Here is a 6,622-nt window from a genome sequence, read left to right on the forward strand (position 1 = left end):
GACCCGGAAAGCAGGAGCAGAGGAGGGAGCGGGCGGCGAGAGGGTCGTGCAGCTGCAGAAGCTGTCCACTGTTTTGCACCGTAGTTTTCGTGGGGGAAGCCTGCGCGTGATCCGGGAAGGAAGAAAGGAAGGTGAGGATGTCCACGCGGGTGCCATCGCCATACCTCCTGATGTCCAAGAGGCCAACCCCGAGCTGGTCGAGGAGCTTATGAAGGAGTGAGGCGCGGCTAGAAAAGCGCGCACGGGAAGGGCGCAGCATATCCAATGAGAACCAGAAGAGGAGTAAAAGTTGAACAACCGATCAAAAACGACCGCAGCGAAAGCAGGCCAATGAGGAGTGATATGGATAGTTAAAAAACACTCTGCAATCTGCAGGGACAGATGATATCTTTGGCATTGCATTGAAACCGCCGTGGTGTGGAAAGCGAATAATATAATCGTCGTATCAGACACCCTTCAATGATTGTAATCTCATAGTTATCGGTTCCTCCCTCAGTCAAAGAATTGTCCCATATCCCTTTATTTTTTGTTTGATCTTTGTGTGTCTCTCCTCCCCCAATCTCTCAAGATAAATGTTCTATAGCCCAAAGGCGTAGAGTTTACGTTTTGTGGGCTGGTAGATGCACACGCTATGTCTTCTCGGTGCTCTATTTTCATTGATGTTCCTCCAGCTTTCTAGACCTAGACGATTGCTACTAAAAAGGAGGACGAAGGAGGGAGAAATAGAAGAATACGAAAAGGACCGGAGATACAGCAGAGGATAAGGGGGAATAAAAAGGAAGAGTGAGGGACTTGGTTGTGATGAGTGGGCTGGAGTAAAAGATTCAGCAAGAAGACCCCCTTTGAAATCTTATGAAGAGAGTCATGAAAAAGGAGATCCTTTGATAAAGAAAAAAAAAACGGAACTTATTGTGAAAGAGGGGTGTTCGTGTTCACGCTTTTAACTACTAGTAGGAGGTTGTGTTTGCTTGAGACGAGCTACAAACCACAAAGACCCTCAAACAAACAGCAATAGTAGCACATCGACTGTCAAACTTTGTGATATATACGTTTTAAAAATATTGTAGCGTTTTATTCGGAGGTTTATATCAATAAAAGCTATTTGCGAGCTCGTGATATTGCTACGTTGCCAGCGCAAGCGTTACAAGTTCAAACTGCTTTCAAACAAAAAACGACCACATGACAACCCCTACAATCCTGACACCGAACCTGGCAAATAACGGAGCTGAATCCTTCTTGTCACGGGGGTAAATACAAGACTTTCAGAGAATGTTCTGATGAGCATCCGTATTCCTCGCCCCAAGAAGCAGGCCCTCATTTTCCCACTTATTCCGGACAGCTTTTCAGTCGAGCCCCCAGTTGACGCGGGGTATACACATTTTTCCAGAGGCCCATGTGGGGTTTACACAAGCACAATAAATATGTCTTTTCCAAAAATAAATGATGTCTACTATGACAAGTGTGGGCGAAGCTAAATGGACTGCCAAATCGGAAGATGGCACCAGTGGAAGAATAGTTTATGCCGAGACATCAGATCCTCTTGGAAATCAAGGTGTGTATTGTTTTTTTATGTAATCCTACGGCATTTCGCCATTCATCATGAGTTTTTATTTCTGCGTTGTACATTTTCCCCTCATCAGCGGCAGCTCCAACAAAACTCTCCTGCCCGACTCACCTTCATTGTTTATCAGCTTGTGCTTCAAATCTTCCATCACCGATTCCTCCCCCGAAGCCTTCCCGTCCACGGACCTCTACGACATCATACGTGCTTCCATCAAGATATTCTTCTCTTTTTAAACCACTGGAACATCTGTCCCTATCTCCTGAGAGTTCTCTGTCTATAAGATCATCAAATGTACCCCGTTTGACCGCTCTAGCCCTTGCGAAAGAATGGTTTGCTGTCAGCCTTGTCCGAACGCAGGTGCGGATTTTTCGCTTACTTTACCCCCTCACTCCCTCTTCCGTGTTTTTCTCCTCACCAATTTTAATCCCTTTAATTCCCACGCGCACACACTACCTCCCTTCCTCCCTTCCCAGCGCCGTATGGCCCGGGAGACGCGCGAGAAATTGAAGACTTTGTTAGTGCCAGCAGCAGGACGTGCTGTGGAGGAAGACATCAAAGCGAGAGGTCTTAGTCGGGTATGATGAGGTGGGAAAGGAAGAACAAAGAGGAGACAGCAGGACAGGACAGGGCAGAAACATTGCCTAATCACGTTGTAACTGTCGCACACTCCCCTTTCAGCCTTATTGAACGGATTTTACATATTATCATACAATCTAACAATGAATTCGAAGCGTTTTTTTGCTGCTCTTATGCCTATCGTCCCTCGTCTTTATCTTGCAATTCTCCCTCCCGTCTTCATTCTTTTTTGCCAGTGCGAGGAAGCCCGACAAAGGCTCGTACTGGGGCTTGTCCATGACCAAGAGGAGGGTTTGCGAGCTGCTCACCAGCGCCGCTGCTTATCTTCTTCCTTTTCCCTGCATCTCCCTCCGCCTCCCGTGGAGAAGTGCCCAGCCCAGTGCGCGTCTTTAGAGACAGATCGAGCCAGAAATGTGCTCGGCATAGGATGGAGCAGAGGGAAAGCAAGAGGGAAAGAGGGAGGGACAAAAGGATATGCGTATCTTGTAAAGTCGTTGGAATGGACAACTCAGGGCCTGAACAGGACTCGGAAGGGCGCGAGAGCAGATGGCGTAGGAGAGAAAGAGCGAGTGGAGAGACCTGAAGCGCCTTGGTGCCCGACTGCCGCCGCCACTGCCCGGGCAGGAGAGAGATTTGCAGACGATGGGGGGTCAAGACAGCTGCTTGCTGCCCTCTTCCATAGGGTGAGTGGGGGTCTCAGGAAAATGGAGAGCGATGAGGGGGGAGAGCGGTGGAGTCCGACACGAAAAATTCGTCGCGTTGGGGCGCACACACATCCAGCCTGTCTCTACCACTCCGGGGTGGTTGGCAGGCTTCTCACCACTCTTTCTCCCTAGGTCTCCTCCCCGCCCGGGCAATCTCGTTGATTCTTCTAAAAGCCGAGAATGTCTACATCGTGACATAATTTGCTGCTGTGTCAGCCACTCTTACTCCCTGGGCCCTTTGCACTTATCATCCAGGAAAAGCCCATCAGGAGACCGGGATGGATGGAAGGAGAGTGGGGGGGGAAATGGGGAGAGGTTGCATTTTGGGAACGCCTTTTGCGGGTGCCTCAACGCCTTTCCTTGCAACAAAGGAGACAGGTAGGAGTTCGTCAAGAATATGGGATGAAGACTATGGAGGGCAGGATGCCAGCAACTGCCAGGAGAGTCCGTGATGACTTGTTACGTTGCATTTTCCGCTACCATCTCTTACCACAATCATCGCGGTATAGGCTGTGGAAGATGACAGACAAATCTGCGAGGACAAAGTCGAGGAGGCGCTGGAATCAAATGAGAAGAAGGATGATGGAGACGAGAACGAATTGGAGCAGGAGGAAGAGGAGATGTTTCACGATAGAAGTTTCGTAGGCTCAGCAATTACAAAGTTTTCATTTTACATGGAAGCCCTTTATGGAGAGGAAGAGGGAGTAAGGGGAACAGGAAAAGAAAAGGAGAGAGCGGGCGCACGTCGGCGAGCGGAGGAGATGGAGGAGGACGTCAAAAGTTTCGTTTTTCTCCTTTTGTCCCATATTGAGCCTTTGAGAGGAGACGCATCTCTCGACAGTGAAAACGTAGCGTGGAACATAGGCGGACAGGCATCGTTTGCAAGGCTGATCACTCGATGCGTATTCGCGGTCGTTCAGCCTTGGGTGCTGGCCTCATGTGCAAGGGCGAGAGAGAGGGAGACGATAGGCCTGATGTCGGCCCTCGCAGCGTTGAAGCCTGTACAGGAGGAGGAAGTGATGATGAGGTACGACAGAGGGAATGGGAGGGAGAAGAGGGAAGGCGAGCCCAAGCGAGGGTGTGCGTCGAGGCAATCCTACGGAGATATGATGCCGGAGTGTTGGCTTGACACCATGCTTGGATAGGTTGTCCTGTTGAACTTGGAAAAGTCTTCTTATGCCCGCTCTCGTCTCGGAGATGAGAGCATATTCAGCTGTCGTCTAAACTGCTTGTTGAACCTGTGACCTCATTCGAAGCGGTCATCCCGGCTCCTAGAGACGCCTCGCACCCGAATGCATCATGGCATTGATCCTGATATCCAGACGTCGATGGGCGACTTTATGTGGTGGCTTGACTCGTCCTTTGCCTCCTGTTCTGATCTCTGTCCATCTTCCTAAAACACACGACCCATTTCCTCCTCACCTCTTCGACATCGCACAACCCTAACCCTAACCCTAACTCTAACCGCACAGACTTGGACTACCCTCGTTTTTCCGGCACCATCCATCCCTTCCTCGCGCCCTCCTCTCCCTCCTCACCCTCGAGCACGCCGTGGGTCCCTACGACATGGCGCGGGTTCTGTGCGATACCCTGCGTATACTGGGGGGGGAAGGGGTCGAAGAAGAAGGAGAAAAAGATACATGGAAAGCTCAAAGAGGGGGAGAGCGGGGAAGAGGGGAAGGAAGGGGGAGAGGAGGAGGAGGACGAGGGAAAGAAGGAAGCGGTGGAAGAAGGCAGCCTATAATATCCTCAGATGAACTTTTGCCCCTTCTGTAGCTTATTCTGTACCGAATTTCTATCTTGGCATCGTCAAGTCCATTACCTGAAGCTCAGAGGAAAGGTAGCCCGGCGCGATGTCATCCCTCCCCGTCGTTTCTTCCCTCCCTTCCTGCCTATCTCGACCTTGTAGAACGCTTTCTTCCCGAACATTTAAAGATGGGAGAGAAAGGCTTCTGCCTATGCACCTTTCAAGGGACTGTGACAGACTTATGCAGGTCGGGAGGGGCACAGATGCAGGACAAGTCCATGAGGTCATCCTCATCACGATCGCTCTCTTTCTCGTGGTCGACTACCTTTTTGTGAAGGACGCCTTAGTTGTAATAATGGCACGTGGAAATATGTATTTGTTATATATTTGAATTCGAAATCGACCTTGACGTGGGTGCATTCAAGATTTTGTGGCTCATTCTGGAGCTTTGGACAGCCTGTTGATGTTTTCATTACAGTAAAGTTCAAAAGACATTCGCAATGTATATGTACAATGTATGCGCTCGAGCTCATTTCTACTTTATTATCCTATCATAGCTAGTCGAATTTGCCTTTTGAACTTTGTTTCACGCAAAGCCTTACTTTAAAGATGAAGGTAAGGTAATAACTTTGTGGACAACGAGTCGATTATCCGTAACTGTGTGTCAAGCTCGGTGTGAGCAAAGTTAGCAGCGAATATAAATGGTGGGCGAGGGCGATGATGCATCACACTACATAGCATAAATTCCAAAGTCATTATTAAAAAATTAATAAATGCTTACATGTCCGAGGAAGTCAACGGGGAGGAGAAAATAGAAAAAAAAAAAATCCAAACGGCGTCGACCGTTTGGGTTTGAGCCGTTTCTTGCTCGCTTTTCCCGCCCGTTTCTGAGCGCGAATTTGCGACTTTGTTCTATCCCGACACATCCCCACGATGCTTGACTTGATGCCAGTCCAACGAAGATTCTGACAATTTTTCACCTGGCAGATTTATTACTTTCTCTATTGGCGCAAGCGAGACGCTTATAAAGATCAAGCCATGGGATTGCAGTGCCATCCATCCTTTCCTTCCTCCATGACGTAAGTGCCCTCATCCTCTAAATGAAGTAAATATATCTCAATTTTCACGGCTTCAATCCTCAAAACAATAGTGATGGATGCTCATCCGTCAACGACATTGAAAATTTAGTAAGCTTCGTGCGTCGACGCGGTGGCAGTCTTGTGCCATCCTCGTTGCCTTCTCTGCCTCCATCTGCCAGTATCGCAGTGCTCTTTCTCGCTCACGATGGAGTTGCCAATCCGTCTCTTTGGGAGGCATGGCGACGTGCTTCAGGCGACAATCTTGCCGAGCGAATCCACTTCTTCATTTTCAGGAACGAGCGGTTATCTTTCCCCGCTTCTTCCTTTAGCGATACCTACGACCTCGGTCTGCGGCTTCCGTCGGCCTGGTGCCGTTCTTCCACCGTGCACGCCCTCATGGAATCGCTGCGGGCAGTTCTGGAACAAGGGCCTCAGTCCCTCCAAGTACGCATATTTTCATATTGTTGACCGTGCATTCTTCTTCTAGCTCCTTTCGGTCTCACGAGGTACCGACATCTCTTCCCTCCCCGCTGTAGATGGTGTACGTCGTCTCGGGGCGCGACGTCCCCTTGCAACCGCCTGCCGTTCTCTTCTCTACCCACCGCACCCACACGGAGGGCCGCCCATACCTCATTCATCCCGGTCGCTCCATCCTCTGCAAGGCCGAGCGACGATGGCAACGGGCATTGAAGTCCAAGGTGAGGGGCTCTGTGTCCATTCTATCCATGGGATGTGACTCTTAGGCATGTGTTCTATGGATTATTGTTCAGATGTTAAAACCTGCAAATATAGAGCTTCAGACCTTGTTAATTTCCCGCCCTTCCTGCCTACATGCCCCGCGCTGACCCACACCGGCACCTCCTGCATGTCTCCTCTCGGACCCTTCCCCTCCCTCAGGCCCTCTGGCCGTCCCCCTCCCCTTTCGAGGCCGCCATCCGCGACTGCCTTGTCT

Source organism: Nannochloropsis gaditana (genome assembly GCF_000240725.1).
Source record: "Nannochloropsis gaditana CCMP526 unplaced genomic scaffold scaffold087, whole genome shotgun sequence".
Taxonomy (NCBI): domain Eukaryota; class Eustigmatophyceae; order Eustigmatales; family Monodopsidaceae; genus Microchloropsis; species Microchloropsis gaditana.